Genomic DNA, 15,506 nt, shown 5'->3' on the forward strand with positions numbered 1-15,506 from the left:
GCCTTGGTGGTGGTAGAATGTGAGGTCTAGTGGCAGCCAACGTATAGTGATGTTCAAGGATGGTTTGTCGTGGCCTGCCTCTGTGTAGCAATCCTGTACTTCCTCGGTGGTCTCCATCTAAGTCCTTACCAGGGCTGACCTTCCTTAGCTTTCAAGATCAGGCTAGCCTGAGCCACCCGGATCCAGTCATTAGGTTCCTTCCTTACATGTAATTAGATGATTAGAACAATGTCCACTTGGTTCAAAGCAGTGGAGTGACCTCATAAAAACAGCACATGGCTACCCAAGTCTCATGGTCTTTTAGAAATGGGCTTACTTCTTCCAAGGTGCTTTGAGATCATTTGCCTTTTTTTGATCTTTTTTGGGGTGAGATTTAGAATGTATCATGCAATTGTTCTTTCAGACGATTTTTCATGGTGGTTCTCCCTTTGAAGCTTTAGCATACTGGAACAGTTGCCCTCAGCCTTGAAGAGAAAGGATAAAACACTTTCAGATTAAAAAAAAAAACCATACTTCTGATTTTTAAGCAAAAAGAATCAGTGACACAACTGACATAGCATAAGGTATGTTTGAAATCTATTGAAAGAAATGGGATTGGTCGTGCTTAACCCTGTATTGCAGGGGTAGTCAAACTGCGGCCCTTCAGATGTCCATGGACTACAATTCCAGCTTTCGCTGGCAGGGGCTCATGGGAATTGTAGTCCATGGACATCTGGAGGGCCGCAGTTTGAGAACCCCTGCTGTATTGGATTGTGGTTTGTTTGTGTGTGTTGTTGAGTTTGTGATGGGAAGGCCACCAGCGAGGACATCAAATTATGTTTCAGTGAAAGCCTAGGCATTCAGCATTGTCACTGGAAGCTAATTTTCCCTATGAATCAGAGTACGATTATTGGTCAACTAACCAAATTATCTGTGCATTTTCTCTCAAGCAAAGAGTGTCTCATTTTCGTAATGGTAGTGCTGGCGCATGGCCCTAAAAGCCAACCTTTATTTATTTTTTCCCCTCTTGGCTCAGCAACTCAATTCTGTCAGTTATCAAGGAAATATCTCAAATATCCTCAGACTCTTCAACAAATATGATTGGCAGTTTGGCACACATCTTTTAGGGTGATTCCCGGATGACCTGGTCTTTACCTCTAAATTCTGAGAAACTTTGTGTAGAGTTTTTTTGGTTTTTTTTTTTAAGGAAAAGAACTATTCAAAATTAACTCAATTATCACTGGCACTCTCAGAGCAGAGCACCAAACAAAAACACCGGTTTCTGACAGACTCGTTGAAGGCTGATGCCACAAGGATATTGTATTGTACATCAAAGGTGAAAAAAAAGGTAACATTTGATATGAATCACCAAAGTGTTTGTGAAATGAAGGTTAGAATCGTGATAGGCTCGGGGGTGGCGGTGGGGTTGTTCATAAAAACTTTATTTTGGTGCAGACTGGAGATCACAGCCATATTGCAGCTGCAAATTCCCAAAGGGAATTCCATTTACAATGACACAGGATCCCAGTTCAAATCTGGACTGGCAGCATGGGTCCTCACAAAGACCCCTTGGAGGTCCCGTATTCAACCTGCACTCTGGCGGCTGCATTGGCTACTAGTGGAGTTTTGTATCAAGTTCAAGGTGTTGGTATTAACCTTCAAGGGTTCAAATGCACACTGTCACAGGTTTATTAATATGGTCAGTGACCTGGATAGATGGGAAAGATGGCTGCTTGAGCACTTCTCCTAAGGGGGAGTTCTTGGTCCGTATAGGGGGCTGAACATATCTACGTTCGGCAAAAGCAAGCAAGATGCGCAAACCTTGCTAAATTCTTCTTATAAGAGCTTTGGAAAGCTCTGGAGCGCTAAAAAGGCCCGCTACTGATCTGTGGGGAGAGATTCTCAAGATCGTCAAAGCTATATGTGCCCACTAAGGCCAAGAAGCAGTCTGCCATCAGAGCCTTCTTTAACAAGGATCACCTTTTCTTTCTCATTCCTCTCTCATTTTCTGAACTGCTTTGAAGAGACTTCAGAGTTCTCTAACTTCAAATGCCTGCTATCAACAGTGAGTAATGTCTTAATGACACTAAATTGTTTTTGTACACCTCCCCCTGTCTCGTCTATCAAGCCTCGGCAGTGAGTTCATCTTTCTCACAAATACTTTCCGGCTTGTTTTTCTCGCCTTTTTTTCAAAATCTGGGGGAAAGGTGAAACATATGAACAGTTTTTAATGATAAATGAGCTAATTTGGACTGTTTACATTATATGGAGATTTCCCTTGATAATGGCTCTCGCAATATCTCTCCCACTGTGTGACTTTCTAAGCAATCAGAACTTCTGCGGGAGGACCTCTCCTGGCTGTTTGAAACACTGCACAACACTGGCTAGTGTTGGCTTCTAAGTCTGATTTTTAATATGCCTATTTTGACTCAGATGGTCTGTCTGTTAGCAAAACAAAGAGAAGATCTGAATGCCTTCACAGAAAATTTGTTGAAAGATATTTTTAAGGAGATCTGAAATTGCAAGAATAGGAATGATGAACCAAATGATAATGATAATATTAACCAACTGGAACAAAACAAATAGCAAGAGTAAAGAATTACAGGATTGGAAATCTTCAGCGGAAGAAAATTTTGAAGCATTGGAGATGAAGTCCTTCAGAAAGCAAGACCTGCAACAAGAACTTATTATAATCACTGATAAAGTTCCCCCAGATGAAGTTACCTTTACTGAACAGAAATATCTCAAAGCAGAAGCACAAAAGAATCAGCCAAAAGACACATTGGTTTGTCCTGAAAGTAATTATTCTAAAAGAGCTTCCTAGGAAAAAAATGGTCCTAACACACCCCAGATCAGGAGGTGCAACTGTTTCAAGAATCATTGGCAGATATTCTGTGGAAAAGGGCCCAACTTCATTTCCTAGCCTCGAATTGAGACCTCCTTAAGAAGATTGGGAGGAGGCAAGGGGGGGGGGGGTTCGCTGACATTTTTTCTATATTCTGTTTCTGTTTAGATGGCATTAATACTTACAGTAATTGCAAAGATTTTTAAACAATTTGAATTGAAGAATTTGAAGAATTTAAGAGCTGCAAATTTTCTTTTTATAAATACTAGATTAAGTTCATATTGTTTTATAAGAAATGCCTAATGTTAAGTACTTAAAATATGTTGTTATAACAAGCGCAGGAACCAGCTGATTTTCTAGCTTAAGGATATGCCTTGGTTCAAGTCTAAGGATAATTTTTATAACACCTGTTGACTGTAACTGCTGGAAATGTTATATTAAAGTGGGATTTTCTTGTTGTGGCTTTGTTTTTATATTTACAGGCAACAGACATCTACAGTATTCAGCAATGCAAAACTTCAAGCAAATGGGTACTTTGGGGAGTAGAGGGAGGGATGATACTGTAATATTGTAATCAAAGATATTTTCCCTTGTTCTTTCTATATAAAAATTTAAAAAGATTATATATATATATATATATATATATATATATATATATATATATATATATATATATATATATATATATAAACTGGCCAGTTTGATTAGCTAAAACTTTCGTTTTCCTAGAGATTAAAGATAAAGGTATCCCCTGTGCAAACACCGGGTCATGTCTGACCCTTGGGGTGACGCCCTCTAGCGTTTTCATGGCAGACTCAATACAGGGTGGTTTGCCAGTGCCTTCCCCAGTCATTACTGGTTTACCCCCCAGCAAGCTGGGTACTCATTTTACCCACCTCGGAAGGATGGAAGGCTGAGTCAACCTTGAGCCGGCTGCTGGGATTGAACTCCCAGCCTCATGGGCAGACAGCTTCAGACAGCATTTCTGCTGCCTTACCACCCTGCGCCACAAGATGCTCTTAGAGATTAAAAAGCAATATTTTGCTAACTCACTTGAGACTCACTTCATCCTGCCTCCCAGTAAAATGTCACTAGATGCCCCTCCGCAAGTGTTCCAGACAACTTTCCAAGGGCTTAAAGCGAGACAGAGTGGGGATTATTTGTTTGTTCCTTTCAACCTTAAACACTGTACAAAGAAGCAGAGTACAGGAAGTTGTCTCCAAGCATTATTACACAGAGTCTCCAGTGCAGAAGTTGCTGCTGATACCTCCCAAATACAACTGCTGATGGTAGTTTCTCCCTTGCTCTGGAAAAGGCCCATCTATGATTAGGATGGCTGATTCAAATGGGCAGCCATGTTGGTCTGAAGTAGCCCAAGAAAATCAGAGTCCAGTAGCACCTTTAAGACCAGCAATCGCTCACGCCTTGAATAAATCTTTGTTGGTCTTAAACAGGGGAGGGCAAACTGTGGCCCTCCAGATGTCCATGGGCTACAGTTCCCATGAGCCCCTGCCAGCGAACGCTGGCAGGGGCTCATGGGAATTGTAGTCCATGGTCATCTGGAGGGCCACAGTTTGCCCACCCCTGGTCTTAAAGGTGCTTTTGGGATGATTGATGTTTGCCAGATATGGGCTGGGGCAATATTTGTCCATGATTTTAACCTAGGGTAGGGGGCAAGTAGTAAAGAAGTCTCCTTCCAGACCTCTATGCCCCAAAGTCGTTGATGGATCAAGCATTTTTCTTTCATTAAGCCTGCTTCTAGTAGTTGAACAGGGTCAGGGACATGTGAAGTAATGCTGTATATCTATAGTGCCATAAATATTACTGTTGGAGATCCATCCTGTTAACATAGTTTGCACAGTTGGTAGCGCTTCCACAGTCTTCCAATATACACACATGCTCAAAATATTCCTTCTCTAACTCAGAGAAGGCACACGGGATTGCTCTCTGCTGGAATTGCTCACAGACCACATTCCTATGCTGTTTTCCCATGTCTCCCTGCATGTCTGAGCACAAAACAAGCTTTGCCCCATGTGCCTGCTAGTACCAACCGCAGCAGGGGAGAGGGCTGTCTCTTAGCTCTACGCCCAAGCCCACTCCTCTGCAGAGTTCCTGCTGTAACTCGGCCATACCAGGATGTTGGCATTTTTTGAAATCAGAAGCTGACAAGCCTTATTGAGTCCCACGACCCTGGAATTATGTCTAGCACACAGCCTGTGAAAGGGAACCGGCTTGGTAAATGCTGCAAAAACCTAGGATCCTTGTATGCATTCCAAAATTCAACTCGATGGCAATTGGTGTGAGGCGCGTTATGCAAAATGAAAGTGCCTGCCTTAAATTATTCTGTCTTATTAAAATTTTATAGAAGCAAGATTGCGTTTTGCCTCATTCTGCACCCGAGATTCATTGTTTGGAGGGGAGAAGTAAGCTAGAATATTGCAATGTTCTCTGTGTAGTGCTTTTGGTTTCAGATTTTCCATCTCTGGGGCTATGAGCTCCTGCTCTGTAGCCCTAGCATTGACATCTTTCCAGTTTTTATAATGAGTGATGCCTCCCAAGTAGTATTGAAAAAGGCGAGGAGATGGAGATCTCCTGGAATTGCAGCTGTCTTCAGACGACATATGTTTGTTGGTTTCAAAGATTTATTTCACTTGTCCTGAAGAGAATTGCAGTTTTAGAAAGTGGACTGCATGACATTATACCTTACCAGGGTCTCTTCCCTCCCTAAAGAGGTCTCCCTGGTTCCACACTCAAATCAAGAACCTAAAAAAGTCAACACAAGGGAAATGAACTTAAGTCTATACAGGGTGGAACACCATTTTTTAAATATAGTACCAGTATTCACAAATCAAGTTAAAAACCCAAGGCTTTTAGCATCACCTCAATAAAATTAGTACATCTGTAACAGCTTGTGCTGTTGTAATAATTAGGCAAGGGGTAGGTGGGCAGAGACTGGGCAAGACCTGTCTGGACTTTGTACATGTCCCAATTGGCCCAAAGTCAGGAAGGCCCCGTACCTCACAGCCTAGCCATGGGCAATCTGGCAAGATTGCAGCCAGTTTGCACCTGGCCACTGATGGAGAAAGAGGCTCTCTGGTAAGGAGGGCTCAGGGGGGAGGGAGTGGGGAACAAGCTGCCTTTGCCTGTCAGGGGGTAGGAGGTGAGGGGGCCTGCCATGGCCAGCCGCGGCCTTGGAGGGCTGCATGAACAACCCCCAAGGCTTTGCTGGGCTGTGGCAGGTCATTGATGGACGGTTGGGAGGGAGGAGGGGGCCTTTCCCTTTGTGGTTGAGTGGGTGAGGGAAGGCAAGCAGGGGGTGGAAACTCCCGCCGTTACTCGACCTGGTCCTGCAAAGCCCTGGCAAGGCTTAGAAGACCTGCGGGTAGCCCTGGAGTTTCCACATACCCTCCCCCTCCCACCACCACTAGTGGCTGCTGCATCCCCCTGTGCAACAGACTTTATCTCTAGTACATACATATTAATGCCCCTGCTGGCTAGACAAAGTTTGGTGTTAACGCCTTTATCAGTGGTCAGGCATCAACTCCTCCATGTGCAGCCAGGTGGGTGCCAACCTCTAGGTAGGGGCTTGGAGATCTTCAGGAAGAACAAGTGATCTCCAGGCACTAATTGTGGAGGGAGGGAGGGAGGGAGGGAGGGAGGGAGAGCAGAGGCCACACTGGGTCCCATGGAGCTGGTGGCAAGCCTTTACTCCACGCCTCCTTGACTCTTGAGGCCCCCACCACCAAATTTCAAAAAACATTCCTAACCCAGTGGTCACCAAACTCCAGGTATGGCCTGAAGACCACCTGGAATTGGAGTTCATCTACAGACTATTGAGATGTGCTCCTGAGATGAAAATGGCTGTTTGGGAGGGGGGATTTTGCCATGGCAGCTCATCTCCAGAACACAGAGATCAGTTCTCCTGGAGAAAAGGGCTGTTTGGGAGGGGGGATGCTACAGCCTTGTGCCCTACAAAGGTTCAGGGATGCCAGCCTCCACGAGGGACCTGGGCATCCCCCAGGAGAAGTAGAAGAATTACAGTTGGTTCTTATATGCTGCTTTTCTCTACCCGAAGGACTCTCAAAGCAGCTTTCAATCTCCTTACCTTTCCTCTCCCCACAACAGACACCCTGTGAGGTAGAGGAGTCTGAGAGAGCCTTGATATTACTGTTCAGTCAGAACAGCTTTATCAGTGCTGTGGTGAGCCCAAGGTCACCCAGCTGGCTGCATGTAGGGTAGCGCGGAGTCAACCCTGGCTCGTCAGATTAGAAGTTTGTGCTCCTAAACACTACAGCAAGCTGGTTCTCTTCATCAATCTGCTCTTCATCAGTCTGCAGAGCTTAGTTCCCCTGAAGAAAAGGGCTGGTTTAGAACAACTCACTAGGGCTTGCTCTGCTTCCCCCCCCTTTCCATGTCACAGCTATCCACTGGGGCCAACTCTACTTCCTCCCAGCATGTTCCAAGGGTGGCAGGAAGTTTGGGGCGGAGAGCTAACCCCTTATCAGCCCTTCCTGGCCAATGGTTCCCTCCCAATAGGGGCTATGCTACAAGGGAGGGCCATTCCTGGCCAAAGGCCAATTAGGTAGTGAGTGACTTGTTGTTTTGGAAAATATATGGTTTACTGATTACACATTGCAGAGTCCCCTGAAGAACCCTTTTTTTTTTGGGAGGGGAGGCAATCACATTGGAAATTTTTGGTAGTTTAAAAAAAAACAACGAACCTTGAATAATACTGTATGCTTAGCTATTTTGCACCACCAGCCCTGGCGTTTTTGCCCTTTCTTAGGGACTAGTGCAGCTCTTTATTTTCTGGTTCCTCTTCCTAAGCAGCCATTTTCTCCAAGGAACCATAACCTGGAGAGCACCTGTCATGAGATCTGCAGCCACCTGCCGAAAACTATCCAAATGGTTTATCAACAAGAAATAAAGTCATTTCCAAACGTTCATTGTCCTTTTCTTGAATTCTTTGTTTATTCCGTAGCCAAGGACCTCAGCCAGAACAGTGGCTAGTTAAATTCTGTTTATTCTAGACACCATTTTGGCTGAAGTCCTTGGCTACTGAATAAACAAAGAATTCAAGCAACGGACATTGAATGTTTGGAAATGATTTTATTTATTGTCGATAAGCCATTTGGATAGGTCACTCTTCATTTTTGGAGTTCTCTCAGACAGTCCTATTTCTAGTTCTCCACCAGCTGCAAACTGGCAACACTTGCTTGTCATCCATTGAGACAGTTGGGGGAGGGGATTGTTGGGTGAGAGGGATTTTATGGGCACTGCCTGGCCCCAAACTGGCAATGTAGGGCTGTCAATCATTTGTCACACCTAGCTAATAGGGTGCATTCTGCTTCAGTCGCAAGTACAGCAAGCTTGTTTGGGTCTAAGTCAGTTCAGGAAATCATGCACTTTCAATCCATTTTCAATGCACTTTGCAACTAGATGTTACTGTGTGAAATGGCAAAATCAACTTGCAAATGATAGCTGAAGTGGATTGAAACGAGTGACGTGTGTCTCAGTTCAGTTTGGCCACCTTGGCAATCGCTGAAGTCCGAGGCCTCCCATGCACCGCCTCAGGCTTCGGTGAGCGCACATCCCTAATTGAAGTGGCATTATTTAGCATGAACAGAAGCCCCTAAACCAGGGGTAGTCAAACTGCGGCCCTCCAGATGTCCATGGACTACAATTCCCAAGAGCCCCCTGCCAGCATTCGCTGGCAGGAGCTCCTGGGAATTGTAGTCCATGGACATCTGGAGGGCCGCAGTTTGACTACCCCTGCCCTAAACAATGATATGTGAAAACTGACCAAGAGTTGCTACTAACCCTTTTGCTCCCCTGATTATTCCGATCTTTTGCCACAATAAGAACCACCCATATTGCCTTTTGGCTAAGATCAAGTGTAGTGTATAGTATTATTATAAACACACACTAAGACCCATTATGCACGGGGGTTTTAGCGCACATTCGGGGTGGAATGGCGGCGACTAAAATTACGGATAACGCACGGAGCCGGCTGCAACCGGCTGCAGCTTCGGTGCATGCCGCCGAAAAAGCCGCGTCAGTGAAACGCGGAAGAAAGCGCAGCTTCCGGGTGAGCGGTGCGCAACCAGAAGCGGCGCCCGGATCGGCGCGTGCATAATCGGTTACTCTGGGTTTTGCCGCCATCGCGCCCCGCCCCGTGTATAACCGGTATGCGTCGCGTCTTCCCCCTCCGCGTTTTCCATGTGACCCGAAATCGCCGTTTCGGCGGCCGTGCATAATGGGCCTGAAGGAGAAATGAGTTGCCAGGCTTCTTCTGGCAACGGACAGAGAGGGAATTTACCTGCAGTGTGGGAAGACCTAGGCCAGCATCACAGGAGTATCAACCAGTGAACTGGTGACATCAGTTCCAGCACAAACCATAAGTAAATTTATGACCTGGGACATGCTGGTACTTGGACAAAAACTTTATGGGAGATGATTTACTTACCATAGAGTTTCGGCTCAAATACCAGAATGCCCGACTACGTTGTCAGTGACCTGATGATGAGATCATTCCTGATGTGCTCCAGAAGTGATGTCATTGCATCATTGGAGATGCCAGATCCTTAGGTATTTGGGCAAAAATTCTACAGTAGGCACGTTTTCACCACAGGGTTCCCCCCCCCCATACCAAAGTGCCCAACATTGCTGTCAACACAATGATGCCACTTTTGAGACACTTCTGAAGTGATATCTTCACCTTGCCAGCCATGTCACCAGGACCCCACTGACTGTAAGTCCCGCCTCCCACTAGTTATCTGATTGGCAGTGTCAGGGAACAGAAGGGGAGGCTAGGAACCCAGAATTCAGTTGAAATCCTCTCACTATACTGGCAGCAGGGTGGCGTCATCAGACTGGGAGACACATCCTCAAATGCATTGGAAACTTGCTGGATGACCTTCAGTCAGTCGCACATTCTTGACCTAACTTGCCTTAGCTATTACAATATCCTTTCAATAAGTTATGAATGAGACCATTGAACAATCTAACAGTCTTTCCTGAGTCCTGGGAACAAGTATACCTAACAATGATTCATAAGGAGGGTCCATACCCCTTAATTCTGCAGTCATATAGACTGACCTAACCTACCTCATAGGGTCATTGTGCCGATGAGCTAGAGGAGAGGAGAACCACCTGAGCTATATTGGGCCCCCACTGGGAAGAAAAATTGAGGTTCAAGTGCAGTATATAAATAAATATAGTTTAGAATTTGTACCCTCATCCCTCCTGTTCCAGTCCCACATTCAAGTGTCTGTTAGCTCTCTGTTAGACCTGGAGGTTCCTTCCAACTCTATGCTTCTGTGATTCTAAGTGGAAGGCAAACTGCTCCATCTGGTTCTTTTTAAGTCTATCTGCAAGGATCAATCACAAGATTCCCTTTTCAGATATTTGTTTTGGCTCGGTATCTTTGGCATATTTAGCAGGATATTAAAAATCCTGGAAGAGAAGGGAGGGGGAAAATTGCTTCTAGGTGTTAACGGGAGTGCTTATGAGAGATAATGGTATGTTACAACACAATATGGAAATTATGATAAATAATCTTAACAGCTGCAATCTTGGAACAACAAGCTTGCAAACCCTTTCAGGGGAAATGATCCTTACACTATTTTGCCTCATCGATAAGCATCTTTCCCCCCTGTGTCTCTTTTAAAAGAAGATTATTTTCCTTTGTAGATAGACAAATCTTCCTGAGATCCATTTAAAATTGTGGACTGGAGGAATCATCACCTAAATTGGTTTTCTGTCATCTCCTTATTTCACTGTAAGAGCTATATTATTATTGATGTTTCTTTTTTTAAAAAAGGAAAGAACTTTGTGCTATTATAGACCAAACAATAAGGAGTCAACAAATGGGAAGGAGAGGGGTAAAAGGAGTCAATATTTCATTATATGTAAAACAGTGCTATTTTAGTAAGATTTGCCTTACAGCATTTTTTGAATATATATATATATATATATATATATATAGCATTGAGATCCTTTGCTCCAGTATATATTTGGCAACCTGCAGATTTAGAAAAGGTTAATGATCTATGTTTTTGAAATATTTACTGGGTTGGCCCCAGTAATTCCTACTGGCAAAAAGTAGGTTTGCCAATTTGTGGTTGAAAAACTCCTGAGAATTTAGGGATGGTGCCTGGGAAGGACAAGAGCCACAGTGGGGTACTATACCATAAAGTCCACCCTCCAAAATATTGATTAGCTGCAGTGGAAGTGATCTTCATAGCGGGGAGATGGGATGTAATTCCAGGGTATCCCCAGGTCCCACAGGAGGCAGGCATACCTGAAGCTCAGCAGTATTGTATAATATTATTATAGTATTGTATAATGATATGGGGTCCGGAGGTAATTGGATTTAGGCAGGTTGGTGCTGCTGCTAGACTTGACAGCAGTGCTCGACACAGACAATCATGGGCTACTAGTCCAATGGCTGTCAACGTGCAGATTCAAGGCTTCGACTTAAAATGACTACAGTCTTTCCTCCAAGGCCAGGGACAGAGTGGCATTAAAGAAGAGAATATCTCAGAGGAGAGCCCTAATATGTGGAGTGCCACAAGGAGCTATTCTTTCCCAGATGTTACTTAATATCTGCCCAACTCGTCCATGATTTCAGGTGGGGATGTCCTCAGTACACTGTTGTCACCTGGCTCTTTCTGCTGGTGGACAACCATCCATTAATACCCCCAGATTTTTTGGCCAAATGCTTGGAAGTAGTGGTAGACTGCCTCAAAGAGGAGCTGGATGAAATTGAATCCAGGAAAGGTGAAGGTACTCTGGCTGGGCTGGCATGCTGATGGAGATACAACCCCCAGCCTGGTGGAACACTCTTCCAAATGAGATCAGAGCCCTGCCGGATCTTGAAGGCTCCCACAGGTAAAATGGAGCTGTTCCACCAGGCATATTGCTGGGGCCCAAAACATCTGAATTATATAAAGCCCCCAATCTATATGTCATCATCATCATCATAAGACTTTATTGTTTCCAGCAATAGGCCATTACAATGCAATGCAATCAATATATCAGTTGATATAAAAATAGTAAAAGAATTAGAACAATACATGCGGTAGTCCATAGATAATAATAAAAGACAATAAGAATTCAGGTTTCTAGCTCTCTGGTGGCATAAGTTTGGCTCGAATTTTCCTTGCGGCTAATGTAAATAGGGAAACATTATAACTAATTAGGGGGTTGGTATCTGATAATAAAAAGACTATTTTGTCCAAACTCATAGGGAAGTTCTGGCCACTCAATATATTTGGTTCTTGGCTCCAAGTATAGTGGGCAATCCAAAACATAATGATAAAGGTCTTCAACAGCAGGTTCTCCACAAATACATAGGCGAAGGGCAAAAGGTACACCAGAAAAACAGCCTGAGAGTAGGGCTGATGGCATAACTTGAAAGCGTAAATGAGCAAACACCATTCAAAGTTTTTGTACAGAGATGGTTACTAAATAGTCTGATCTGAGATGGACTGTTTTGAATAGTTTAAACAAAGGAGAAAAGTTAGATTTTATTATTGTTTGTCTATCCAGTATGGCATCAGTATTAAAGATCCAGTCTCTCAGATTAGACCCATCAACTTGTGCTCTTAATATGTCAGCTAGGGCTTGTAGGACTCTCTCACCTCCTCCATCTTCCCTTCTCCCTTTCCAGCAGGTGAAAGACTTGGAGAATTGATGACTGAATTCTGTTTTTAGATTTTAAATGTATTTAAGATAGGTTTTAAAAAAAATAGTTTATCTGTGTATTTCTTTTTACATGTACTTTTATTATGATATAATCTTCCCTCAGTCTCAGGAGAAGGAATGGAAAATAAGCACAATAAGCAAACCAATAAATAAATAACCACTGGCAATGAGGTTCTTATACCAGCATACATCATGGCTTTATAAGTGAGGGAAATGGGGGGAAAGGACTATTATACTGGCATAAGAACATAAAGGAAGCCATACTGGATCAGGCCAATGGCCCATTTGGTTCAACTTGCTGAGTCACACAGTGGGCAAAATGGAGGTGTTATCAGGGGGTCTACCAGCAGGGTGGTTCCATTGGATTTGATAGCCTTAACTAGCCTGAGCTTGTCAGAGTTTGGAAGCTAAGCACAGCTGACCCGCACATCAAAATCACAGGATGTCATAGTCCCATTGTATACGGCACTGGTCAGACCACACCTGGAGTACTGTGTGCAGTTCTGGAGGCCTCACTTCAAGAAGGTCGTAGATAAAATTGAAAGGGTACAGAGGAGAACGACGAAGATGATCTGGGGCCAAGGGACCAAGCCCTATGAAGATAGGTTGAGGGACTTGGGAATGTTCAGCCTGGAGAAAAGGAGGTTGAGAGGGGACATGATAGCCCTCTTTAAGTATTTGAAAGGTTGTCACTTGGAGGAGGGCAGGATGCTGTTCCCATTGGCTGCAGAGGAGTGGACACGCAGTAATGGGTTTAAACTTCAAGTACAACGATATAGGCTAGATATCAGGAAAAAAACTTTCACAGTCAGAGTAGTTCAGCAGTGGAATAGGCTGCCTAAGGAGGTGGTGAGCTCCCCCTCACTGGCAGTCTTCAAGCAAAGGTTGGATACACACTTTTCTTGGATGCTTTAGGATGCTAGGGCTGATCCTGCATTGAGCAGGGGGTTGGACTAGATGGCCTGTATGGCCCCTTCCAACTCTATGATTCTATGATTCTATGACTCTATTTGAACTTGGATGGGAACCCACCAAGAAAGATGAAGCTTGCTACCCAGAAAAGGGCAATGACAAACCATTTCTGCTTGTCTCTGCACTAAACTAAACAAATAATTTAAAAAGATGTGAGAATTGGGTTGTTATGTAAGATATACATGACAACATCAAACATTAAATCTCTGCATGTTTTGAATTGATGTTTTAAAGAATTTTCAATTTTCATTGCAAATTATACAATGCAAATTATGCAATGCAAATTTTCAATGCAATTTGATGTCAAATTAAAGATCTTGACATGATGAAACTGCTGTGTTGTTTTTTTTTAAGTTTTGGAATTGTCCAAAAGATAGTGGAGATATCATGATGCAACACTGGAGAGTTATGCTTGCTACCTACAGCCATAACATATGGAGTATGGCTCACTAGTGGTGTGTGCACATCATGCCCAGATCTCTGGGTGTTTATAGCTCAAGTCTTCATATCCTTTAAATTTTGCTGGTCAACAACAACTTCTGTAATGGATTTCTGTTGCATTTTTCGTTGCATATCTTAAAGATTCTTCCTATGGCTGCTGCATATGATGTTTTCACATCAAAAACATGTTGTATTGATGGTACTAAAAATGGCCTGGAAACATGCATCTGAAGACTACATCAAACAACTGTATTCTTTCAAAGTTATTGTTACAATAAGCCATCCTTTCCTGGGCTCATGCAAAGACTTTCCTCATGCAGGAAGACTGAATCAATTTCTGAGAGGGAAAGCCCGGAAGCCAAAGGAGACGGCAGTCTTCCTCTTGATCAGATACACTTTTCTCAGTTAAACCATTAAGAAGATGGAAAGCTTTTGCAAAGGGAACCAGCGAGGACAATGGGAGGCATAAAACAAAAGAAAATTAGATTGTAAGCACTGACTTCTTCCATCTAATGCAAAGTTGTGGCACCATTTTAATGTCCTGTGCATTTCTTTGCAGACATTTGTCTATCTGTATGTCAACCACACATTTTTTCTCAATATAATCCATGAAAATTTGCTTATTACCAAAAAAAATCTCATTAGTGTACATACATTTTAATACAATTAAAAACATAATCATGATTAAAACATAGTAGCTCTTAGTATAATGAACTAATGCATGCTGTTTAAGCTTTCTTTATATGTTCTATGCCAGTGGTTCTTAACCTGAGGGTTGGGACCCCTTTGGGAGATGAATGACCCTTTCACAGGGGTCACAGCAGAGCAAGCAGCTTGGCAGGGGGGGGGCTGCCGCCACTGTTGCCACTCATCCTGAAGGCGGCCGCCAATTTATATACAATTTATAACCAATTTATATACAATTATGAACAATGGATCTTCACGCCCTTGGTCACGTTCGGTTTAATTTCTGTGAAAGAACATTTGCATAACTTTATGGTTGGGGGTCACCACAACTTGAGTAACTGTATTAAAGGGCTGTGACATTAGGAAGGTTGAGAACCCCTGGTCTATGCTTGTGTTTCGGAATGAGTGGAAATCTTTCTTACACCATCTTGGATGAACGCAAATATAATGGGTGACTTTGGGGCTCATCACAGTCCTAATGGTGCTCTTCTCACAAAGCCCCACCTACCTCACAGGGTGCTTGTTGTAGGGAGAGAAAGGGAAGGCAATTGTAAGCCTCTCTGAGACTCCTTTGAGCAGTGAAAAGTGGGATAAGGAAACCAGCTCTTCTTTTCCTTTGCCTGGGGATTTAAATGCAGATCACATACTGTGGGACGAATCCTTCCTGGACAGACTTAGGTATGCATCCCTGCTGCAGAACAGCTGGTGCAAACTCATGGCACCCCACACAAGGGTGCATTAACATTGTCTGTGGTGTGGGAAAGCCATGCACATATTTATTTCAGATTTATTTCCAATTTGAATTTGAAATTTATTTCAAATATATGTATACCAAGTAATAGACGACAAATTGAAAGCCAGTGTGGTGCTGAAG

Source organism: Paroedura picta, chromosome 6 (assembly GCF_049243985.1).
Source record: "Paroedura picta isolate Pp20150507F chromosome 6, Ppicta_v3.0, whole genome shotgun sequence".
Taxonomy (NCBI): Eukaryota; Metazoa; Chordata; class Lepidosauria; order Squamata; family Gekkonidae; genus Paroedura; species Paroedura picta.